The sequence below is a fragment of the Sturnira hondurensis genome, unplaced genomic scaffold (assembly GCF_014824575.4).
Source record: "Sturnira hondurensis isolate 20B ecotype Veracruz unplaced genomic scaffold, ASM1482457v3 Scaffold0007406, whole genome shotgun sequence".
In the NCBI taxonomy this organism is placed as follows: Eukaryota; Metazoa; Chordata; class Mammalia; order Chiroptera; family Phyllostomidae; genus Sturnira; species Sturnira hondurensis.
In genome coordinates this window covers 3,095,197-3,120,072 of record NW_028080037.1, presented here as the reverse complement: position 1 = coordinate 3,120,072, position 24,876 = coordinate 3,095,197, and the positions used below count along the sequence as shown (strand labels likewise).

The window sequence follows — 24,876 nt, the reverse complement described above, 5'->3', positions numbered from 1 at the left end:
GGGGTCGCCCAGCATCGAGAATGTGCCGGATGCCGCTGCCTCGATCACCGTAAAGAGGTGATTCTGTCACGAGACTCTCGCTCCAACGAAAGCAGTAAGTCCCCGACTGTGAGGCGGGAACGCCAGGGGCCCCGGGCGCCTGCAGGGACTTTGTCACCCAGGGCAGCCCGTGGCTTTCTGAGCCCACGGGTCTGCGGGACCATCACGGGCCTGGGTGCCTGCGGCCGAGCAGCCACAAGGCGCCGGGTGCCAGCCGCGAGGAGGGCATGGACGGCAGGCACAGCGTCAGGCCGCCCCTCCGTCCCCCCCCCGGACGTCAGGAAGGCCTAGAAGTCAGACGCAGGGCAGGCTGCACAGAGCAGCGGGGCCTGTCTTTCCTTGGCCGATGGGGACACGGGGCCCTTCAGAGGCAGAGACTCCCCCAAGGTCTTCAAAGGTCCCAGCAGGGCTGGGCATCGTGCCCTCCTGCGACCTCCCACCTGGTGTTGGCGTGACTGTGTGGACACCGGTGTGCACATCACACTGAAGTGTGCTCGGTGCACCTCCAGGAACAGGCCCCGGCCACACGGGGACCAACAAGCACCGAGGTGACAACTGCACACGGATCCCTGGGGGTGACACATGCAGGGAGGGCCGGGTATTCCGAGAGGCAGGGCAGGGCAGGGTGGAGGGCCTGGGCCTCCCTGCTGAAAGGTGCCTGGGTGAGGTGGGCTTGAGCTGGGGTGGGAGGGCGCAGGGGGCGCTCACGACCTGCAAGGTGCCGCTAGCAGTTCTCCCACCTTGCAATCCGCCTCTCAGGGCCTCTGCCGGGGGGCTCAGAGGAGGAGAGCCCGAGACACCCGCCCCTGGGTGGCTGCCCCCACAGCCACCACCTCCTTCGCTCTGGGCTCACTGATTCTATTCACAGAGGCAAAGCCGCCCTCGCTGACAGAGAGCCTGAGGCTGTGAAAACCCCAGATCTGTCTCCTGGGACCAGCCCCCCACCAGCCCAGCGCAGCTGCCCTCCACCCGGTGATGTTCTCTCCGAAAATTCACGTCCGCCTCGGAGCTTCATCGGAAACAAGGTCGTTGCAGACACCCTTAGCTAAGGATATCTAGGGGAGGTCGTCCTGGACCTGGTGTGGACCTCAAACCCAGTGACAGGTGTCCTTACCGAACGAGGAGAGGACAGAGAGATACACAGAGGGGACAGCCACGTGCAGATGGAGGCACAGACCGGAGTGACACAGCCACAAGACAGCCGTGCAATGGAGAAAGGGTGTGTGACCGAGGCAGGCGGGACACTCCCCCCCCCCCAAAGGCTGACCACCTGGGTGTCGCCCAGCGTCCCCTGCTCTGGGTGCCTGGGGGAGGAGAGCCCCCAGCTGGGAGGGGGACGCTGGCACCCCACAGGACGGAGCAAGCCGGGCACCAGGCCTGCAGCCTAATGAGCTCGAGGAACTTGCGGAGCGGGCGAGGAGCCCTTCTGTGCATGCTAGGAAGACACTCGCGGGCAAGTGGACTGTGGAGCCGCCCGGCCCCCCAGCCATCCTGCTTCCCAACAAGCCCGTCGGCCAGCCCAACCCTGCAGGCCCTCAGGGGCACCAGCCATAGGCAAGCGGCCGGAAACCCTTCCTGGGGGAGGTCCTAACCCTGCGCCTTGGGGTCTCCCCCCACCAACCTTGACTCAGCACCCCGACCCTACCCGTCTCCATTTTTGGAGAACCTGCCATTGGCCAAGGCTCCTGGAAGCCCAGGACTGAGACCAGGGTTTCCCAGGTCCCTGCAGCACCCCAGCACACGGCACCGCCGTGCCACGGGACGAGGCTACGGCTCTGTTAGGACGGACCCTGTCGGCGCTGAAAGGGCACAGAGGTGGCCGCATCTAGCCCTTCGTAAACGCAGGTGCAGGGAAGCAGCGCTTCAGAAACGGCTAGTGCTTGTTCAAATGCAGATTCCTGGCCCTTCCCCCCATCCCCCACCCCTGCCACCCCGGCCTACAGAGCAGAAGAGGTCTGGGTCCCTGTGTTTTACACACGTGTCCCGAAGGTGTTGGGAAGTCCCCCAGAGAAGGAGAGTGAATGACCTGGTCCAGCCTCTCTGTGCAAGTGACAGAGGGGACCGAGGGCTTGCTTGAGGTCACATGGCGGAGCCAAGCCTGGAACCTACATCTTCTGCACCTGCCAGTGGGGGTGCCTGGGGTCAGTGACGGGGACCCCTGCGCTCAAGGCGCCCTGCTCCCAGGGACACCTGCGCCGTGGGCCCAGCCTGCTCCAAGGGGCCACCTGCCCCGACGTTTCTCCAGTTCCCTCCCAGACCTCGAAGTCCCTGGCTGCGGGCCTCCGAGCATCCTCCGTGCAGCCGCTTCCCGGGGCCTAGCCGGAGCAGCTGGTCAATAAAGGCTGGCACCCGGCAAATACCGGTTATCAATGATTGAAGCCCACACCGTGTCCCGCAGCAGCTGTCTGACCTTGGACCGTTCGCTCAGCCCCCCTGACTCCGCAGGGCAAGGCCTCTCGGCCCTGCCCGGACCGTGTTGCACGGCCACAGAGAAGCCCCGTACAGCCTGCTGTGGAGGCCGCAAAGCCGCACCCGAGCGTGAGCTCAGAGCCAGGGCGTTAGCACAGCCATGGTGCTTCCACTGACGCGCTGGGAGTGAGCTGAGGGTCCCGGCCAGCGAGACCCAGCCAGGGGACCCCCTGTGGACCGAGGGAGGGGGCAGACGAGGGCCCCTTGGGGAGGCAGGTGGGTTCTCGGGGCGCTGCCCGCCTCCTCCCCAGCACAGTTCACCGCTCTCGGGGTATGAATCCTGCCCCAGACCCTGAGAGCCATCAGCCTGCAGACAAGAGGCCGGAGAAATCAGTGCCCCCGGGGGTGGAGTGGGCACCCCTGTCCCAGCTCCAGCAGACAGGTTTGAACCGGACCGTTTCTGAGGGCCCCAGGACCTCGGGGGTGCGGCTCTGTGCCCTCCTGGGGCGCTCAGACTGGCAGCTCAGAGGAATGTGACACAGACCGAGGCAGGAGCCCCTCCCTCCGGCTCCTGGCCGCCACAGGTACGCATTCCCAGGGACTGCCAAGTGTCCAGAGAGGCGCGGAACTGGCCACCTATGGACCTGTTTCCTCCAAGGGGCACCAGGCAGGCCGAGACCACACAGCCCGGCCTTCTAACCACCGCGTGGGGACCCAGCGGCTCTTTGGCCCCGGGGCAGTTGGCAGAAACACCCCTGAAGGCCGCAGCCATGCCGGCACTGCTGGGCAGGGACATCACCATGTCACCAGCTAGGGGCCCCCCTCCCTTGAGAAATGGGGCCAGAGGGCCTGGCGGGGGAAGAAGCTGCCAGCTGGGGCGTCCCACATAAACCCCGGCCCCTGCTCTCTCTCTGTGGCCGGGGGAGAGCCCTCCCTGGTGCCTTGGCCACACCCACCTTGACAGGGAGGCACGCCCCAGTGCCTGTTTTCCCAGCAACACTGCCATGCCTCGGGCTCTGGGGCGGCTGGCAGAGCACAGGCCTGCGTCTCCCAGGCCACAGGCAGCTTAGTGACCAGGCCTCCAGACAGAAGGTCCCGCTGGCCCACACGCAGCTCTGACGCTCCCAACATTCGGGAGCGTGAAGAGAGAGGACAGCCGGCCTGGCCTGCTCCTGGGACACCCTGTGGTCCAGAGTGGCCGTTTGAATCCACGCGTGGGAGGAAAGCCGCCGAAAACGATCACCCCGCCATCCCGCCCCTCCTCGGGCCGGCCGGGTCACAGGCTCACAGTGCCCATCTGCCCAGCGCCCCAAACAGGAGGACGGCCCGTGCAGCATGAGGTTCAGTGACTTTGTGTGAACCCCAGGATGCAAAGGTGAGCTTCTCTGGCCACCCCAGAGCAGCCCGCACCTCCCACCTGCCACCCCAAGGGCCCAGAGTCCTGGAGACAGGACCTCGGCCACGAGATGCTGGCAGACCAGCAGGCCAATCGAACCAGGCAGCAGGGGTGTCTTAAATGAACTGTTCCCGTGGCGCCTGTCAAGACCCGTTCACAGTCACAGGCCGCGGTGGGGCTGCGCCCACACCTGGAAAGCTGTGAAGTGCTTCACCAGGGCGCAGGGCGCAGGGCGCAGGGAGGGCACGGTGTGGGATAGAGTGCTCTCTGCACGGAGCGCCCCCGGGGCACCCCTCCTGGGCCCCGCCGTGCAAACCAGGAAACCGAGGTTCGGACAGGGCCCACACCCGGCTGACGGCGCAGCGGACAGAGGACACGGCGGGTGTGCCCCTGGGGCTTGTGCCGGCCAAAGACGACCCACATGCTCCTGGCCCTCCTCGGGGGCGTCACCTCCTGTTCTCCCTTCACAGTGCAGAGCTGGGCCGGGTCTAGCCCTCCCCGCAGCTGCCGCTCCCAGACTGGGGGGCAGCCACGTGCTGGAAAGGCTCCCCTGAGTGCGGGCACGGTGTGGGATGCTGGGCTGGCGTGGTGGGCACCCGTGCGCCTACGGGTTGGACCGAAACAAAACCCGGGCCCCGTCCAGAGGCCAGCTTTCTCCAGGCCTGAGGGGGCTGCCGGCTTTGTTCTCTGGAAGAGGAGACCCAGCCCCGTGACCCATCACCCAACCCAGGGAAGGATCAGGAAAGGAGCGTGATCTCAGGTCCTCGTGTCCACCTGGAGGGCCCCACCGTCGACGGAGTTTGACTCACGGCCTAGGAGGTCCCACCACGCGGCCCCCTCTCCCTCCAGGGCTGCTGGCCATTACGCTTGCCCACCCGCCCACAGGCTCCTCGTGCGCTCCGGACGGTGCAAGCCCTCCTCTGCTCTGCTGTGCTGCTCTTCTCCCGCCTCTAGGGAAAGGCCCTCAAATGCTTAAGTCTGTTTTTTCCTTCCGCATAATCTCCAACTAACAGAAAAACTGCAAAAACAACCTCAGGGCTCTTACCCTCACAGGCCCTCCCCCTAGGACCACCGCGTACATCGCTTGCTTTCCCCTCGGTCCGCGCTCCCTCTTCCTGCACATCCACAGGCGCATAATGTACGCGACGGCCCGACTCGTGGGGCTCGACTTGCGATGTTTCCACTCAGTGCGTGTTCAGTGGAAACTGCACTGCCAAGATTGAAGTCTGATTGTTCCCCGGCTCGAGACAGGCGCTGCGACACTCTCGTGAGGCCGGGTGTTAGAAAACGGGCTTGGCGAAGATGCTTCTGCCCACCCGTCCGCCAGGGTCAGTGCTCTCAGCGCGGGTCAGTGGGCCAGGTGTGGCAGGGGCACTGCGAGGACCAGTCTGGGGGATGGGGCCCCATCGTCAGTCGGGAGCAGCTCGTACCGTCGCCAGGAAAGCCATCTCTTCAGAGCCAGCAGAGAGACGGGCACCAGGACGCGATCTGCCTGGTGGGTGACGGTCCTATCGTCGGCCCCTGATGCCGATCGTGAAGTTCACTGCCAAGCGCCCTCACACCCGCTTCCTTCGTGCTGAGGTTCGTGAAGGAGGTGGTGGGCTCTGCAGGTTACACCCGAGGAAACTGAGGCATGCCCCCCCCAGCCCTCCTCCTGCACTGAGCCACCCATGTCGAAGTCCTCGGCATTAAATAGACAGGCCCCATGCTGCCGACTGCCTTCCTCACCATGGGACAGGATGATGTTGTAACAAACCGAAACGAAGCAAGATCGGGCGGATCAGGGCCCGGGCGAGGGGCATTCTACGGAGCAGCTGCTGACTGCCGCACTCCTGGCGGGGCTGGGGGGCGGGGTGGGGGACCAAGGGGTGGCCCCATCCTCCAGGGCTGCCCGCTCCCTCCTCCTGGGCCTGCTCTCTCCTTCTTCCCTTTTCTCTCCTTAGACAACCGGGATGCACGGAGGGACTCCGCCCTGGACCCAGAGCTCAGCAGGTCCCGCCTCACACAGGTGAATGAATGAATGAATGAATGAGTGAGTCGGAGGTGTGCATCCTGGTTCTGTCTTCCTAGGGCAGCTGCTCTGCCTCCCAGGCACTTGGCTCGTCCGCCCAGTGTGACAAGAGCAAGCACTTCCAGGGTGCGTGCAAACTGTCAGATTCGGTGACCTTTGGGAAGGTGCCTACGAGGTGGGTGTGGGGACCCTGAGTCAGAGCGTGCAGATCTTTGCTTTGGGAAAGAAACCCGAAAATGGGGAGAAGTGGAAAGTAAAGCTAAAGAGGCCAAATATGAACAATGTGGGGAGGACGCGTGCACATACACACGGCCTGGGAACTCAGCACACTTCAAGTTCAAGTCCCCTGCCTTTCCACCTGAGACCACCCTCAGAGGTGTGAGGTGGAACGCTGCCCCCCCGGGCCTTCCCCCGCAGACACCACCGCACTGACCTCTATAACACACCCATCAACCCAGCAGAGCCTGGGCTGGGGGAGGGGCTTGGAGAAGAGGAAGCGTGAGAGAGCAAGGCAGCTCCCTCCGGAGGCGGACGGGACCGGCCTGCCTGGCGAAGGTGAGACACCAAGCCGAAAACCGGGGCCCGGAAAGGACAGACGTGCTTTCTCACCGTATCAACACTGAGAACTGCTCACAGCAGAAAGCCAACTGGCCCGGGCAGCCCTGAGGGCGGGAGGGGGAACGTGTGTGCACGTGTGGGGTGTGAGTGTGCATGTGTGTGGGCGTGCGTGCGTGTGCGTGTTCAGGGACCTCACACAGCAGACCGGGGAGAGTATGACGTTCTCCAGCTTCTTCCCTCCTGCAGCTTCCTAAGCCACTCAGGTAACGAACAGGAAGCAGCGCCAGCTCAAGGTCTCCAAGCCGGGCACGGGGCTGGGCTGGGCCACAGCCTGGGCCCTCCCCAGGGCATGCAGCCCTAGAATCCCTGCCCGTCCCACTCGGCCATAGCCTGGTGGGGGTGGCTGCCCGCACACTGCCAGCCAGCACGCAGGGGGAAGAAAAGTCACTTCCCCCTCGGAGCTTCCTGAACTTCTTGAGGTTTGTCTGAGCGGCCACCAGGCTGCCCCGGCCCCTTCCCTGGATCCGAGAGCTCCCTTCGAATTAAAGACAGAACCACTCACCGCCTGAACGCCAGCCAACCGGTGATTACTCCTCTTTTCCTGGAATGAGCTTCCCACACTTTCGCCGGCCGCCAGAGCCATCAGCAGCCGGGCCCCCACCTCCGACCTGCGCTCACACCCTCTGCAGCTGGTGGCAAGGCTTTTCCGCCTCTATGGGAAATCACACTCACAAAGTGCCGGCTGCTTGTGCCGAGGACACGGGAGGGAGGGGCCGCACGGAATCAGTCACTCGGGATGCAAGCAGGAAGGTTGGTGGGCCGTGCCTGTCTCCTCCTCCAAGGCCAGCCTTACTCTGCCTTCCCCCCGCCCCCCCCCCCGACTTCAGCTTTGCTGGCTGAATGCACACGGGTGTCCCCGAAGCGACCCCACCCCGGCGGCCCGTGAAAGGCCCCGGGCGGAGAAGCCCCTCCCGTGGAGGCCCAGCCCAGAGTTCCGAGGAACAGGGAGCACTGCCACTCTCTGGGACTGACCTTTCACATGTCACATCACATTTTCCGCTCGCCAGCCAACCAAAGGCAAACCAAACAAAACCAGCACACCGCCCCCACCCCCCGACCCGTCACTCAACTCGGAAACCCATCAGAATTTACGGCAAGCCGACCCGAGTCCAGACGCGCCTAATGCCATTAAGAAGCCTGCGCATCGCCCAGATGCCAGGAGGGTCTCGGTGACAGACGCCAGGCTCCCAGCAGAGGAAAAACAAGACACGGCACAGCCGCCTGCAGACACGCCAGCGCTCTNTTTCACATGTCACATCACATTTTCCGCTCGCCAGCCAACCAAAGGCAAACCAAACAAAACCAGCACACCGCCCCCACCCCCCGACCCGTCACTCAACTCGGAAACCCATCAGAATTTACGGCAAGCCGACCCGAGTCCAGACGCGCCTAATGCCATTAAGAAGCCTGCGCATCGCCCAGATGCCAGGAGGGTCTCGGTGACAGACGCCAGGCTCCCGGCAGAGGAAAAACAAGACACGGCGCAGCCGCCTGCAGACACGCCAGCGCTCTCCTCGTCCGGCCCAACAGGAACTGATGTGATTATCACAGGGATGCACCAAGGACCCGGGGGCCGGGGCTCAGGGCTCTGGGAGCCGAGCAGACAGGGTTTAAAAGGCCCAACCCCAGAGCCAGAGGGAGAGCCCCCCCCGGGGCCCCCTTGCAAGCTGCTTCTGTTATTAAAGCCATCTGTCAGAGGTGACAGGCGATGAGACAGAAAATCCAATCGGCCGCCCCTGAGCCTGACTCTGGGACGCTTACCTGAGTGTCGAGACGCCCTTGCCACCCAACCTGTTTGCTCTGCCACCGGGTTGGGGCCCCTGTTCAGAGCCGCGAGCGGTCCCCCTGATATCTGCCACAGACTCTGAACTTCCCTGTGAGTCAGACGGGCCACTCGGTGTTCTTTCTGTCTCAAGACCACACAGGGCTTCCTCTCGCACACCACTCAAATCCGTGGCTTCTAAGAACTGGAAGCTAAATCCGTTCCCTGCGGGCCTCACTTTGCACCTGTACCTGGGGGTGTCCTGTTGACAACGAGGGGCACTTTTGTCCCTCCTCGCAGCCCAGAAGCAGAGGTGACGAGAGGGGCTGCCCACCAGGGGACTGGCCCTGGGCCCTGGGCCAGGCGCCCACCGTGAACCCCATCAAGTCCGTCCAGGAAAGCCGCCCTGGAGGACGGGGGAGAGGCCGTGGAAAATGCTGGCCGACTGGGCAGTTGTCTCTCAGCCCCATTGGAACCAAACTCTGCTGAGGGACTGTCCCCAACAGATGGCGGTGCTGCGGGGTGGACCCCACTGGCAGGGCTGCTCCGCCCAGAACCAGCCAGCCCAAGATCTCCCTGCGCCGGTTTTCTCAGAAATTCTCGGTTACGGGACAAAACAGTCCCCCACTGAACTCCGCTGTCAGGTGAGGAAGGGTTAGACAGGGAGCCCTGTGCCCCTGCCCCCTGGGCCCGGCCCATCTGAGGCGCATGTGCTAGCCTCTAAATGCTCCCCCTGCACCCCGGGGTCCGGGAAGGCACACTGACCTGCTGAGCAGCAATCACACAGGAGATGGGGAGGCTCTGAGAGTGACCGCCCAAGCATGGCCGCCGCCTGGGAGGAGACCCCCGGCCCCCCAACCTGGCCTCCCCCTGCCTCTCCCTCCAGCCCTGCTCCTCGGAGGAAGCCAGCAGCCCACATGACCAGGACACAGGCTTCCTGCTTGATCACCCGTCCTCAGGCTGTGACAGTTTTTGCAGAAAATTACCTTTCAGGAAGAAAACGTAAGGGGGGGCCGAGTGGGGACAAAGTGTCAGAGCCGTTGGAAGCCCCACGTCGCAGGGGCTGTGCCGCCCCCCAGGTCCCCGGAGCTCCTCCTGGTCCATGCCCACGGGCTCAGGGCGCCGCCCCCAGCACGCAGCTCCGCGGGCAGCCCATGCCTGGGAGGGAGGGCGCCTGGGGCATGGAGGCCCCCCAGACGGACAGGACGGACGGATGGACTGAGGGACCTTCGAGATAGAGGAGCAGTGAACCAGCCAGGGATGGAGGAGGGAGGGAGGCCCAGAGGGTGGGGTGGGGAGAGGGAGGGAGGGAAGAGGGAGAATCGATTCTCTCTCCTCCGCCGGGACCACTGAGCGGAGTTGCCATGGAGAGGGGGAGCCGCTGGCACAGCCCAAAGCGCGGCAGATCCGTGTGCCAGAGGGGAGGCGGCAGCAGCGCCGTCCCCACCCACTTCCCCAACGCAGCCTCCCCCAGACCAGGCCTCTGGGCCACGGGGCCAGGTTGGGAGGGGACCGGCCCGACCCTCTGGGGTCGAGAGCGGCTCTCTGCCTGGGAGCGGGGACACAATCTCAGGGTTTTGCCCCTGGCTCCCGGTTCCATCCTGCTCCCAAGGGCCCCTCACCACGATGGCCTGGGCAGGCCAGGGCCCAGGTGTCCCCGACATTGTGGGCCTCCACCTGCCTGCAAACCAGAGGGGCCGAACCCTGAGTGGCCGAACCCTGAGTCGCAATTCCCCACGAGTTGTAGCCACATTTGCCACCGCGGGAATAAGGGGGTGCCCACCTACACGACAGCCCAGATGTCTAGAACCACCTGTGCAGGTGGGGGAGGAGCTCTCCTGGCCACATGGGGCTCCCCAGGTGGACAGCACCCCCAGGTGCTGCCCGGCCGTGGTCCTGGCAGTCCCATCTGCCTGCCGCTGCTGCCGCTGGCCACAATCCCAGCTGCAGGACCGGCCTTGGCCACTGGGTCCAGCTCACACTCCAAGCAGCAGAAATGGGGCTGGGGAGAGAGCCAGCCGGCCTGGGTTGGGGCCTCAGTTTCTCCCCTCGGAGACCACGTGGGAGAGGCAAGTTGGGCCACACATCTGCACCCTCATTGCTCACCTGGGATAAACCCACTGCCTCCCAGCTTGCACTCCCAGGCACAGGGACACTGTAACAGCTGGGGACAGGAAGGGACAGGGGTGGGGCCCATCCTTCGGGGGACAGGCGCAGCATGATACAGGCCTCGGAGAGCCTGCAGCCTGCACAGTGGCAGCACGGGTCCTGGCAGAAGCCCAGCCTCAGAAACGCCGATGCCATGGCCCTACCCTCCCTCTCCCCGCGACGTGTCACTGGGAAAGCGTTCCGCTGATGGCGAACTTGAAAACGCTCCACCATGAGCGTGTGTATGTGCCCCCTCTCTCGCCGAGCGTGGGAACACACGGAGGCCCCGCTTCCACCACCCGAAGGTGAGCACGGCCGAAGCACCCGGCGCGTCCACCAGGCCGTGCCACCACCACCGCCCTCTGGTTCCAGAACGTTCCTGTCACCCCAGCGGAGACCCGGTCCCCGTGGGCAGCTACCCCCTTGGCCTCCCCTCGGATGGCCGCCAGCCTGCTCCGTGTCTCTGAGGGTCTGTCTGTTCAGTACGTTTCCTACAAACAGGATCGCACCCTACGTGACCTCTGGCGTCTGTGTCTCTCTCACACAGAGCGTGTTTTGAAGGCTCATCCTCATTGCGGCAGGTGGCCGTGCCGTGTCCCTTTCCGTGGCTGGGTCACAGTCCACGGGGTGGAGAGGCCACGTTGATGGATGTGTGTGTGGGTTGTTTCCACCTTGTGAATGGAAGGTTCCAGAGCTCTGTGAGGTCCCCCAGGGCCTCCGAAGGGATCTGGTCTCGAAGGTGCAGGTTCCAGAGGCCCCAAACTGAATGGTGATCCCTGCTCTGCCTTTTCAATACAGTGTCGCTCCCCACTGGGCCCCGGGGCACGGGAGGGCTCCCAGAGCAGCCAGAGGTCCCAGAGCACGTGAAGGCGCCCTTCACCTCTATCCGGAGAAGCAGCGGGGCAGCTAGACATGCACGCGCACACACCCACACTGCGACCCCCTTCTGAGACCAGCGAGTCATTTCCATCCTCTGAGCCTCAGCCCCTACATCTGTAAAATGGGGCAACAGCCTCAGCCTCGAGGGGCTGCTTTGGGCATGAGACTGACGCTGCCCCACAGAGACTCTGTGGTGACGGAGGTGCTCCAGGCCTGCGCTGTCCAGGATGGCCGCCACTAACCCCACCTGGCTACTGAGCACCTGAAAGGGGACCTGTGCGCCTGGGAAACGCAATTACAAATTTTATTTCACTCTCCTTTAAAATGAAGTCGTCGTGTGGGGTTAGTGGTGATCATCAGAAGAGAGCAGCGGCTCTGAGGACATGAGGACAGGGAAACGCAGGGCGCGGGGCCCCGACCAAGCTCCCAGCCCCTCCGTCCTGCTTCTCCACCTCTTCTTCTCCCACTTACCCCGAGGTGCCGGGCGGAGCAGGCTTCTGCGGCCCCCGAGGCCCCACTCTAAAAGGACAGAGGGCGGGCAGTCGGGCTCTCAGGGAACAAAGCGGACTCCGGCTGGGGCGTGGGCTCAGTGGACTCCATAGTGACGTGGGTCCCTGGACCACGGGCCCTCCTCCTGCCCCGACCGGCCCCAGACACCTGTTCTAGAACCCCGTCTCCCGCCGTTTCCCCCAGCAACTCCTGAGGCCACCCCTGGAATGTCTGGGCGGGAGCCACATGGTGGAAACAGGCTCTCCCCGCTTCCTCAAGTGACGGGCGGGGTGTGGGCGGGAGGACAGGCAGAGGGTGCTCTGGCCCAGGCTGGGACGCGAGGCGGTGCTCAGGGTCTTGCCCACACGCACACAGTGGGTGGCGCTCCCCCAGCCCAGAGAGTCCACACTGGAGACCAACCCTCCCCCTCTGCGGTGCACAGATGTGGGTGCCGTCAGAAGGGTGGGGGGTGCGGCAGGACAGGCACAGAGTTGGGGCTGAAGCCCACGCCCTGGCGTCCAGCTTGGCCTGAACAGGCCCCCTCCCCCCGAGAGGCGACTCTGAGGCAGGCCCAGGTCGGGGGGCCTCGGCACCCCACCCCCAGCCAGGGCCCCAGGGACGCTGCGTGCTTCCAGGGAGCTGAATAGCTTCAGAGCAGGAGCTGGTTCCCAGTGGAGCCATCCCACCCCGTCTCCCCACCCCACCCGAGAGGCCAGGGAAGTGGCGGCCGAAGACTCCAGAGAAACCTAAACATGTCCCCAGCGAGCCCCAGGCCCTGGCCTCCTCTGAGCTCAGCAGGGGGCCATGCCACCCTCCGCAGGAGGCTGCTGCCCGGCCTCATCCCCCGCACTGTGCAAAGCATTTCCTTAGCTGCCCCTGCCATGCCTACCCTCAACGGACAGCCCAAGGGAGCCTTTCACACCTGCAAAATGCCCTGCCTTGGGGGGCTGGCCGTCCCCGTGTCCCCTCTGCCCAGAGGCGCCCCCTCCTACAGCCTCTGCTCTGGGCGGGGCTCTCTGAGGCCCTCCTCCCGCCCTTCCTTCAGACCGAACCCCCACCTGGCCCCCTCCTGGCCTTTCCTCACTGCCCTCACAGCGCTGACCCTTACCTAATGCCCCTGGGGCTTTTCTTTCTTCTTTCTCGTTTATTTTTAAAATTGTGGGGTGAGACACACAACCTCAAATGTACCCGTCTCGGCCACGGTGGAGGGCGGTGCGGCAGCAGTAAGAATGTTCGAGTGGCTGTTCCTCCATTGCCACCGCCCCCCCCATCTCCAGAACTTTCATCTCCCCAAAGGGAAACTCTGTCCCCGAAAAACACTTACTCCCAGCCCCCACTTCCACTCTCTGTCTCTGTGCACGTGACTCCCCTGGGTGCCTCGTCTGAGTGGGACTGCACGGTCTGCCTGGGTCTAGTCCATGTCAATCAGCCTGGGTGGGTTGGGTTCCCTGCTGAACCCTCAGGGCGCAGCGTGCAACTCCTGAGTGAATGAATGAACTTGTGACTGAATGACCGAGAGAATGAATGAAGGAAGGCACAAGTGAATGAATGAACACATGAATGAATGAATGAAGGCATGAATGAAGGCATGAACGAAGGCTTCGCAGAGGTTAGCACTCCAAGGGTCTGGGTCTGTCCCAAGGCTTCAGACCCCTATCCTGGAGTCCCAGGCCCACCGTCCAGAGGGGCAAACACACTCAGCACCCCAACTGACGGGGGGTTCCCCCCCAGGCACAGCACACTTGTGGAAGGATTGCTACATAGACACAGAGTCCCCAGCAAGGGGCAGAGGGAGGACTGTGTCTCAGAGCCTCACAGTGGCCCCGTGTGGGGTGTGGCAGTGAGGACAGTAGAGGTGGCAAGGGCCTGGAACTCCGGGACTTCTCCAGAGTTGGGAGGCCCGGCACCCAGAGGGGCAGACGGGCCCTGGTGCAGCTGCGGCTCAGAGCAGGGCCCACGACCTTGGCGGTCCCCGGCCTTTCACCTCTCCACATCCTGCCTCGCTATTTATAGCCTCCCGCTCTCTGAAAACTCATTTACTCATGTTTCTAGGCCAGATGAACTCGGAAAATCAAAGCTAGGCTAACCCTCCGCACGCACTCAAGCCTGCAGGGTCATCAGCACTCCAGCCAGGCCACCCTGTCGAGTGGGGGGCACTTGGGACTCCAGAGAGGCTCAGGCGCCTCACCGTGGCCAGACTGGGGTGCCCCGGGGCAGAGGCGGCCACCGAGAGGGCAGGAGCCCCGCCTGACCTCAGTGGGGGTGCCAGAAGACGGTGACCCCAGGAAAACCCAAACCACCCAAGAGCTCCTCCCCGTTCCGGGAAAACAGACGGACCAGGATGCTGAAAAACAGCTGTACCTTTAAATAAGTCGGCCTATAGATACGAAAAACATTTGCACGTTGAAGCTCTTTGCTAGTTTGGCTATTTTTAGGGTGAACCCGGTCACTGCCCCTTGGAACCGGATGAAGCCCCGGAGGCACGGAGTCCGTTTTCCCAGACGGAGTCCCTGTCCTGTGTCCCTGGGAACAAGGGCCTGAGATGAAGGCCCGGGGGCGTGGGCAGCAGGGCCCCCACTGAGCGCGCACCGGCCCCGGCAGGTCGGCTAGGTGTTGTCGGCTGTGCCGCCGCCGGGACTGCCATCACAGCTGCCCACCTGGGTCCAGAGGGTCCCCCTGTGCAGTCGTGTTTCTAGAACATGCAGCAATTAGAGCAGATTTTCTCTCTCCCACCCCCTCCCCCCAATCGGGAATAAATCAGCTCCACCAATTTCCCGGCTAATGATTTCCTCCATCAAATTAAAAAGACGAAAAAGAAAATGTTTTTTTAAACGGATTACCAGCCCCATGCTTACAGAGACCATGTGACCCGTCGGCTCTTAAGTCCTGGTGCATCCGAGTCCCCCTCATTAATTAATAAATTAAAGGTCATGGCCTGAGGCGCGCTCCTCCCCCGCCTGCCCGCCCCCAGTCAGCCTGGCACACCAGGGCCAGCTCCAGGCTGGCCACGGGAAGCCGGCTTCCCAGGGCCACAGATAACCCGAGAGTGAGTGTGCAGGACCCATTTCACAGATGAGGAAAAGAGAGGCTGAGACGGGAGGTCCTAAGCACACAGCCCAGGACGCACGGGGGACAAGCTTTGCAGAGGCCTGAACAGGACAGGGGCCCTGATGTGAAGGCACAACCATGTGGAGAAATGCAAACCGGTGGAGCCGGGCGTGGAGCGACCCACGCCTTCGAGGGCAGGGACGGCCAAGATACTCCAACCGGGACCTGGGCTTCCCTCCTCTTCTGTTCCTCTGCAGCTGCTGGGGCGGGGACAGGCGGCGTGCTGGCGCCCCGTGTGTTTCTAGGGTGTCCGCCAGCAACGGCACAGACGAACCCCCAAAGCATGACGCTAAGTGAGAGAAGACGGGCGCAAAAGGACGGACAGAGCACGTGAGTCCTGTGCCAGGAGGTTCCCAGAACAGGCGAGTGTAGGAGCAGAAAGAAGAAAAGGGGGTGCCGGAGGCAGGGGCAGGGAGGAATGGGAAGTTGGCACTGACGGGTACAGAGGGGCATAAGGGCGCGCCCTCCGAAATGCTACGAGAAGGTACAGGAAGGGCCGACGGCACCACTTTGGAACCTCTTCCATCTGTTCCCAGACAGACTTCAGTGCCGGATGCACAGCTCAGTAGCCCCGGGACCCCCTGCCACCCGGGCACGTCAGGGACCTTCCGAGAGGGCTCCTCACGTTAGCCGGCGGCACCGGTCAGAGTTGCCCCCGTCTGTGATGACCTACCAGATGCCAGAGGGCAGGCGGAGGCCAAGAAGGTGCCTCAGGGCCTTTGCACTTGCCGTGCCCGCTGCCTGGAGTGCATTTCTCTGATACTAAAGGACTTGTTTCCTCGGTTTATTTCGGTTTCTACAGAGAGGTCCTCTCTGACTATCCTGCAGTCAGACAGATGCAGGGACAGTCACTGGGGCCGGGTCCATGGGCAGGAAGGAGAAACCCACAGCCCCAAGGTTTCATGGCCAGCAGACACCTCCCTGCTGCTCCTGGCTGGAGGGAGACGGCTTGCAGGAGGCCCTGCCGCCTTCGGCCAAGTTCTGCCACCCGTCTGAGGCCCCGTTTTCTCTTCTATGAAATAGGGGTGAAATCGGCTTTTCTGAGGACTGTGTGGGATGACCTATGTACATGTTTAGCACAGGACTGGGACGTGGTCAAAGTTGACAGATGGTGATGAATGTCCTTCAAGTCTCCCAAGCACGCAGGCACATTCCTTCAAAGAGGACCCAGGGTCACTGGTCCCTGGCAGCTCAGAGAAAGACACGCAGCGCAATCACTGTCCAGGCCCGAAGGTCAGGGTCCTGGAGGCCAAGGGGGGCCTGTAGGCTTGCTGCCTGCTGTGGGGAATTGGCCAATTTAATCCTTTTTGTCCCCACTTTGGATCTGAGGAAACTGAAGCACAGAGAGGTTAGTGATTTGCTCCAGGTCACACAGCTGGGAGGGGAGCCAAGCCCTGGTCTTGCGGCTCCAGGCCCTGAGTGGGGAGCACTCACTGTTTTCTTAAGTGTCTCAGCAGCAGTGTGGAAGGGTGGGGAGGAAGGAAGTTAGAGAGGAGGGGAGGAAGGAGGGAAGGAAAGGGGAAGGCAGAGAGGGGACGGTGGGCCAGCTTTGGGAAGGGCAGATCCCCGACTCCAACATCTGGACAACCCAAGCCTCAAAATGCTGGAGAGAAAGGTCTCGGAGCGGGCCCCTGGGCGAGGCCCAGGGCGCAGCTGGACCAGCCTGGTTCCTCTCAAAGGCCTCCAAGGTCAGGCCCAAGGTCTCAGTTCCGCTCAGCCCAGCTGCACTGGTCAGCAACCATGGGTGTGGCTAACTCCCTCAGAGAGGGGCTAGGGCACTGGGGGAAAGGGACGTCTCCGTGTCCAGGCTCCACCTTACGGTGCCCTCCCTCCCGGGGGGACACCCGAGGGCCACACCCTGCAGGAGCCAGGCGCAGGGGCCCTGCGCGCTGGCGGGGATTCTGGGTGACTCGCTCAAGGGCAAGCCGCTCGCAGCCCCTTCTCCAAGGCGACTCACTTCCCTCCACACAACTTTCTGAAGAATAGCCACAAACCTCGGAATGAATGAGCCCCAGAGGCTGCTGCCACACAGAATGTCTCCACAGCCCCTGCTTTCCTGCCGGGCTCCACGGGGCAGACAAGTGAGCATTTGCAAATGCAAATGCCAATAAGAGTATGTCCCTCTCTCCTCTACCTCAGACCCTCCGGTGACCCCCTTCACGCTGAGGATCAAGTGCAAAGTCTCCACCATGACTACGAGTCCTTCGGGACGGAGCTCCGACCCTGTCATCTCTGACCACCCTTCCTCTCTCATTGCCTCCTCAAACTGGCCACACACACTTGTGCCTCGGGGCCTTTGCACCTGCTGCTCCCTCTGTGGCCGTGCATTGAGAGTCGGACGGCGGCACCCTGGCTGGCGTGGCTCAGTGGACTGAGCACCAGCCTGTGGACTGAGAGGGTCGCCGGTTCAATTCTCAGTCAGGGCACAAGCCTGGGTTGTGTGGGCCAGGTCCCTGGTTGGGGCACGTGAGAGGCCCCCGACTGATGTTCTCACACATCAGTGTTCCTCTCCTGCTCTTTCCCCCTCCCTCCCGCTCTCTCAAAAAATAAAATCTCAAAAAAAAAAATCTGAAAGTGGCTTGGCTTGGCCCCGCCCCCAGCTCCCAGGGACCACCAGCAGGGCGGCTGGGCCCCCCCGAAGGGGTTCAAAAGCCAGCCCAGCCAGGTCACCTCAGCGTTTCCTCGTCTATAAAACGAGGCTGGTTTCCTGGGACTGTTGCAAAGATGAAGTAAGATTAACGTGAGACTTCGAAACACCCAGCACAGGGCCTGGATGGAGCAGGGCAGGCATCCGGTCAACGCCAACGGCCACTCTGATGTGTCCTAGAACCCCCATCTGACATCCAAGTTCCCGCAGGCCCCCCTGCCCAGAGCCCGGGGGCAGGGGGGCGCACTGGTAGGTGTGTAGTGGCGAGTGACATCAGGCGGCTTGGGAGAAGCAACCGTTCCCAAGGTCGGCCCCTCGCTGACCTGATGCTGACCGGCCAGGCCAGCAGCCACGGGGGGCCCGATGGAGACCACAGGGACGTCTCCTCCCTGGGTCCTGACACCGGCCCAGGTGCACAGCAGCACGGCCACCACTGCCTTCGGAGGCGACTTCTCCAAGCACCAGAGTGCCAACTGACTGCGGGACCCGGGACCCACACCGCGGACAACGCCCAGTGCTGTGTGCAGAGAGCTGCCTCGCCTCGCAGTGAAACCCAACGGAGCTTTGCAATTTTCTCCACTGCAGTCTCACCACGACAGCCACTGGGGGCGAGGGGGAAGGTGTTAAGTCCATCAATCTACTACCCTCAGGGTGGGTGGCCCTCTGTGCTGGTTACCCACCCCCCCTGCAGAGGCCGGGGCAGGGCAGGCTGGAACGTGGGGGCGTCTGCCCAGTGTCCACGTGCTGCAGTGCAAGCCGCTGCAATCCCCCGGCGGGCCGCGCCAGCCCAGACACCTTCCCCCAGAGCCTGCAGGAGCCTGGCCGTCACACCCCCGCCTCCCCCCGCCTGACAGTTCTGGGTTCTGCCAGGGTCTCCTCTCTGGGCTGTTCCCACTGCCCCTCGATTCGAGACGCCCTGGAGAGGTAAATCCCCTTCTCCCGCAGCCTCAACGACCGCCCGCCCTGTAGGGCTGACTGGGGGAGAAGTCCCCCTTCTGGGAACGGTCACTACAGAAACGGCTCCCCTGCCTCCTGCCCTCTCACTGGTTTGGGAAGCCCAGGGCCCTGCAGTTGGGTGGCTCAGCCGGGAAAGGTCCCCCTCCCCCGTTGGCGACCTGGGCTTACACCTTGGGGAGGTCGAGGCAGCCCCACCTGGAGGGGGTGGTGTCTTCCCTACAACCCCGGTTTCAACCTCAGGATCTGAGAACCTGCCAGGGTGCAGGTGGGGCCTGTGGGGAACTGGGCCGCACAGTGCCGTTCAGTGGAAGACCCTGTTCTCCAAACACATGGCCGGCGGCAGGCTCACCCAGGACTCCCAGCCCCTCCGTTTGAGAAGATGAGACACTCAGGGCAAGAGGACACCGAAGCTCAGCTGTGCGCCCCTGTCCTCGGCTTCTGAGCACTCAGGCCCACCCCGACCTGGGCTCTGATCTACCCTAGCTGGCGGCTTCGGACAAGCAGGAGCCTCGGACACACAGAGTCCCTAGCTCACCCCGCCCTACGCAGGGACACACCACGGCTCCACATCTCTCAAAACCAGCTCAGGGCGGTCAGGTCAGCCTCCACCCTCCACAGGCCGTGCCCGACAGGACAGCGGGTGGTCTGGGGGGAGCTGGCCACAGACTCACCAAAACCTGGGGTGCAGATGCCTCCCCCTCTACCCCAGAGAGATAGACGGGCTCCCTAATCGGGGGGCCGGGGCCTGCAGACTAAAGGAAAGATGTCACGAGGAGATGGAAGGTTCCTAATGATCTCCCCAAACCTCTGGGTGCTGCCCAACACCAGCCACTAGACACCGCGTGGACACTGGCCTGGACCATGCACTCAACCAGGTGGGCAGACAGGAGATCAGAGCCAGGGTGGCTTGCTCAAGGTCGTCTAACTGGAATCTGACCTCTGACCCCTCCGATGCCCCCCACCACCTGCAGCAATCCCCCCACCCTGGGTGGGGCAGATGGGCCACTGCTCTTAGGGCAAACCACAGGCCCGCAGCAGGCACTGGCTCTGTGGCCCTCACAGTCACGCCCCCCCGAAGCCTCAGTTTCCCCAGCACCTCCTTCAAAGGGCAGCTGAAACAGGCAAGGAAGGCCACGTACCGAGCCTTCCTGCTCCAGCTGGTTTTACTTCATCCTCAGGGCAGCCAAGGAGGCCAGCACCTTGGGATTCTAAGGGGGACCCTTTAAAGTCCCAACCATTGCCCCTTCTCCTTAGCTCAAGACGGAAGCGAGCGTCACCTGCCCAATGCGTCCCGGGGCCGCACACGTACAGACTTAGTGAACTCGGTTCTGTTCTGTTCATCTGTCTCGGGTCCATTTGATTATTAGAACAGTCAGGAGAACTAAGGGGACAAAGAGGGCACGTTTCCCCTTCCCTACAAGCCCCACCGTGCAGAGGGTAACTGACGAGGCTCACAAGGGCAATGGCACTGCTCTGAGGCTGCCGAGCCTGGAGCCCGCCAACCCCAAAGCTGTGGTCTTACTCCGAGGCTCAGGGACCACAACCCGGCTCTGACCTGCCTCTGGGCCCAGGCCCCGTCCTGCCGGCTCGGGCAGTCGTGGGAAGCTGGGGTGGGAGGGATCCGGGCCAGGCTGCAGCCGCCCAGGAGGCCTGCCCATCCGTGGGGCAGGGGACAAGGCAGGCAGAGATGGGCCAAGCTCTCCCTCTGCCTGGGCTGGGAAGGAAGTGACCTTCACAGATGCCAGGGCAGACCGCAGAGGGGCACAGGGCAAGCCGGTGCAGCCCCGGGGTCAAAACCAGCCTCCGCCCCTGAGCCCCTCCCAGGCCTCGGGACACAGTCCCCCCGCCCCCCAGCCTCCGCAGTCAGTTTCCCTGAGTAATACAGGGACATGGTAAGAAATATATATTTGGTCTCCATCTCCTGGGTCCTGCCACAGAGCTGCTAAAACCCTTGGAGTTTCCTGAGAGATAAGAGTGTCTTTCTGTAAGCTAATGAGATGGTGGTGGCCGAGCACCCCGGCCAGAGAGCTTCAGGACAGCAGCTGGTCACACCAGGAAGGGGCCGAGAAGAGGAGGCTGGGACTGTCAGTCCCACCCCGCCTCTAGGAGGGAAGGGGCTGGGGACGGAGTGAATCACCAATGAAAACTCCATGAAGACCCTAAACTACAGGAGCTCGGGGCTCAGGAAGCTTTGGAGCTGCAGACCACACCTGAGGCTGGTGCACCCCAAATCCCCAGGGACTGAGCTCCCGCTGTGGGGACCTTCCTGACCTCGCCCTGGGTGCGGCTTCGTCTGGCTGTGCGTCCGACTGTGCATCTCTCTGTATCCGTCTCACGTCCTTCGTGATAAACCAGGAATGTGAGGAAACGGGTCCCTGACTTCTGTGAGTGTTCTTGCAAGTGTGGGTGACTTGGGGACCTGTGACTGGCGTCTGAAGTTGGGGGGCAGTCTGGTGGCACTGAACCCCCCTCCCATGGGCTCTGGACATGTGGGACATCCGGGCGGCGTCCCCAGAGGCCTGGGGAACCGCTTGCTGGGGGAGCCTCCGCGTTCCTCGTCGTAAGTGCTGAGTCAAGGAACCGTTTTCCTTTATCCCAGTTGAGAAGTGAACGGCAGGCACACTGGCCTCCCAGCCCTGACCTTGGCCATGTGCATGGGCACCCGAACCTGAGAGTGGTGTTGGGACTTCTGACGCACACGGTCCTTCGTAAATATCACACCTCTCCGCGAGGGCCAGACCAGGGACACACAATCTGTCCTTTGTTCTGTTTATCACAGCGACACCCCCGGAGTCAGGAGCACACGAAAATATTTACACGGCTGCAGCAACTTCTGGGTTCTGTGGCTCACTTAGGCAGACATGTTTATCTTTCCATCACACGACACTTTCCAGGTCACTTCTTTCTCCGGACGCTGGTGCTCCCAGCTGCAGTGCTGGGGGAGGCGGGAAGCGGCTGAGGGGCTGAGCCCACCCCTTTCGCAGCCCACTGAGTCGGGGGCAGGACAGGGGGGTTTGAGAGGGAACCCCAGGCCACAGGCGAAGCCCCCCCTGGGAATCTGTTATCTTGGCTCTAGACCTGGGCTACTGGCAGTGACCAAGCTTGCTGGACAAGGTCACCCTCTGGTGACAAGGGGAGCTAAGCACAGGCCCCCCGACCTCTACCTGGCGGGCCAGGCATGGTCCTAGTTTCTCATCCTGATCCCACAGGCACAGAGAGAAGCAACACCTGCCCCTGCTCCAGGCCCCAATGCAGCCCTGGGGTCGCCTTTGTCCTGCCAGCCCTGAAGCCTGTGGGGCTAGGACACAGACCCCTCCACCCAGGCCACAGTGGCCCACGCCCATCTGTGGACAGCAAGCTGGCTGGGATACCACTTAGTGTTCGATACTAATGAACGCCACTCTCCCTGCGTGGCACCCTCCGGCTTTGCTCAAGAAGGCTTCGGACAGCGACCACAGGAAGACACTTCCTATGACGTGACGGTCATTGCAGAGTCACGGGGAGAGCTGTGCTGGCTTGCCCACTCGGTCCTTTTCCACGAACGGCCCGGCTCACTGCCAGCCCCAGGCGTCTGCTCCTGCGTGGGAGGAGGCGGGCAGAAATGGGGGAGAGGAGAAGAGGGGAGAGGCAGAGGGCGGCTGCAGGGCTCCCTCCCCTGGGACACCAGCCTCAACAGGGGTCACTCTGCAGCCGCCTTGCTGAGCATGAGGATGGGGAACCAGAAGATAAACAAAGCTCATCGGCCGAAAAGGAAACGGGCGTGAGGCTTGGGAAGGCCACAAAGCTGCCTGCAGGTCGCAGCCCGGCTCTGGGTTCACCCAGGCCCAGCCCTGGGCTGCAGCGCCCCTGCAGCGGAAGCCTGGCCTGGGGAAGCCGAGGACACTGCACTGGGGCCCTCGGCCTTGGTACGACACACTGTCCCTCCGTGTAGCTGTCCCCATGACTCCTGCTGGGGTCCCCTTTATAAGCTTCGACCAGCGCTGAGGGGGGACCGCTTTGGGCTGCCTGCCTTTCTGTGCGAGGTCCCAACACTCCAGAATCCTCGGTCACTCGTTCTCTGCAGACCCCTGCTACCTGCTCTACTGCGGCCCCCAGAGCACGGTGCGTGGTGAGGAAACCTGCCTTTCTGCCCGCAGCACGGCTGGGGAGGTGTTTAGCAGACTTATTTATAGCTGTGCACCCGTCCCCGCTCCCCAGCACTGCCTGCCTGCCTGCCTGCCTGCCACGGGGGCTTTTCACTCGCGTCTATATTTATCCCCCAAAGCCGTTGGGATAATGGCGAGGCCAGAAACAGCCTCGAAGACATTCACGTGCAGATGACAGACAGGTCCCCAGGTCCCCAGCTCCCGGCTGACCTCGCCCCCTATGCCTCTCCGCCTGGCCCAGGGTGACGGGGAACAGCTGGATGGGGCGAGGAAGGTGCCCGAAGGCAGATGGGAACAACATAATCCCTCTCCCCCCACTGGTGACGCAGCGGACAAGTCCCCAATGCACATGCCAGCTGCCGGGCTGCGGGGACAGCAGAGGTGACACGGCTGCCTGACGGAGATCAAGAGGCTAATCAGCTCAGAGACGGAGCAGAGACTCAACGGGAGCGGCACCAGTGCCCAGCCGATTCCCGGGCCCACGCTCACAGAAAGCAGGTCACTGCGCCACAGCAGGCGGTCGGCGGGAAGAAGGACGCCCCGCCCGCTCCCGCCTGGCACCTGGACGCACGTGCAGGGCTCTCGGAGGGAGTGCGCCCTCTGCCCCAGGCTCACCTGGCTACTTCCCACCTCCTGGAGGGAGGGCCGCTGGGAGGCAACCTGGTTGGTCGGGGATAAAGAAATGGGGGCTTTGGGGACCTGGGGCCCAGCCCTGCTCTCCTGGAGTGTCCTGGGGGACAAGTCCCCTCTGGGATGGGGCACAGACATGTGCCAGCACGCCGGAGGGCCAGCAGAAAGAGGAGGCGCAGAGCGTAGCCGCTGGGGCAGAAGGGAGCCTGCCGCTGACCGCCTGATGGGGCAGACTTCATAGAAAAGGGGGCATTTCAGTTGGGCTTTGAAGGGTGTGCAGGAGTACACCAGGAGAGACGGCGTGGGGGAGCCCAGGGAACAGCAGGGGCCAGTGTGCACGGTGTGTTTGGGGAATGAATGGCAGGAAGGTGACACACATGTAAGGTCCAGGCTGGTGAGACGCACGCAGATGGGGCTGGGGTAGGGCTGGGCCCGGCCACGGACCTCAGGGACAGAGCCCTGGAGCACAGGGGACTCAGGAGACGCACAGGCCCTCCTCAGGCTGTGGCTGTGGCCTGGCTGGGTGATCGATGACCTGTACCTGCTCCTGACAGGGAAGAGCTTTCCGACGTCACGCTGCCCCCTACTCCCACGATGGGGCCTCTGGGCTGGTCCCCGACAGGCCACCCTGTCTGGTCTCTAGCCCCTGGTCCTGACTTAAGTGGGACTCCCCTGTCCTCTTCCTGGGAGCTCTGGCCTGTTCCGGTAGGAGCAACTCCCCACTGGAGGGGAAAGAACCCCTTTTGTGGGAGGAACACGAAGGACAGATGCTGCCCTCACAGTGCCCCCCACAGGCTCCATCCAGCCCTGGCAGCTGGGCAAGGCGGGTGTCAACTTGTCCATTTCACAGATGCGCAACCTGAGGCTCGGAGAAGCGAAGGGGACCTGTCAGCCAGGATCTGACCTGGCCGGGCCGTTGGTTCTGGAGTCCGCTCGAACCGCCACACCACCCAGCTCTCCAAGGCAACCATTGTAAACCAGTGTGGGTGTAGAAGGCGCAGCCGCCATGGAAAAGTCTGGCGGCCCGTCAGTGTCAAACGCAGGGCCACCGTGGAGGCCTGCAGTCCCCTCCTCGGCACACACGTGAGACAGGTGAAACATGGGCCCACACGAACACCGCGCACGCGTGTCTGCAGCAGCATCACTCTCGGCCGGCAAACACGCGTGTCTGCTGATGGATGAAGGATAAACAAACCCGGTCTGTCTGTCCAGGGGACTGCGACGCGGCCACGAAGAGGGGCGGAGCTCCAACACCGGCTGCCACGTGGATGGACCCTGAGAACGTGATGCTGCGTGAGAGACGGCAGACACGGAGGCCACGGGTTGCGTGGCTCCGTTTCTATGAAATGTCTGGGACAGAAAACTGAGGAGCGACTGCCGGGGGCGGGGGCGGGGGAGGAGTGAGAGAGAAAGGGTGGGGGGGCTTTCTTTTCGGAGCACTGCAAATGTTCTCAAGCTTTGTGACGATGGCACGCATCTGTGAATTATCGAAATGCCCCTGAACTGCACACTTCCAAAGGGTGGACTGCATGCTCTGGGCATGCATCTGTCACTCAGGTTGCTAAACACGAAAACAAAGCCCAGCCGTGCGGAACCAGAGGTGTGCAAGCTCAGGTACTCCAGGGGGCTGGACGGAAC

At 63.0% G+C, this 24,876-nt stretch overlaps 1 protein-coding gene across 7 annotated transcripts in view; it reads right to left on the bottom strand.

Annotated features, from left to right (window-relative positions):
• Positions 1 to 24,876, bottom strand: part of PITPNM2 (phosphatidylinositol transfer protein membrane associated 2) — a 107,770-nt gene that overhangs the window by 49,943 nt on the left and 32,951 nt on the right. Inside the window, exon 1 of one of the 7 annotated variants that reach the window (XM_037051946.1) lies at positions 6,976 to 7,267. The exons of the other annotated variants lie outside the window; for them this stretch is intronic. The gene's annotated coding sequence lies outside the window, so the exon portion shown is untranslated. Of the gene's footprint in view, positions 1 to 6,975; positions 7,268 to 24,876 lie in introns of those variants that run through there. 7 annotated transcript variants of the gene reach the window in all.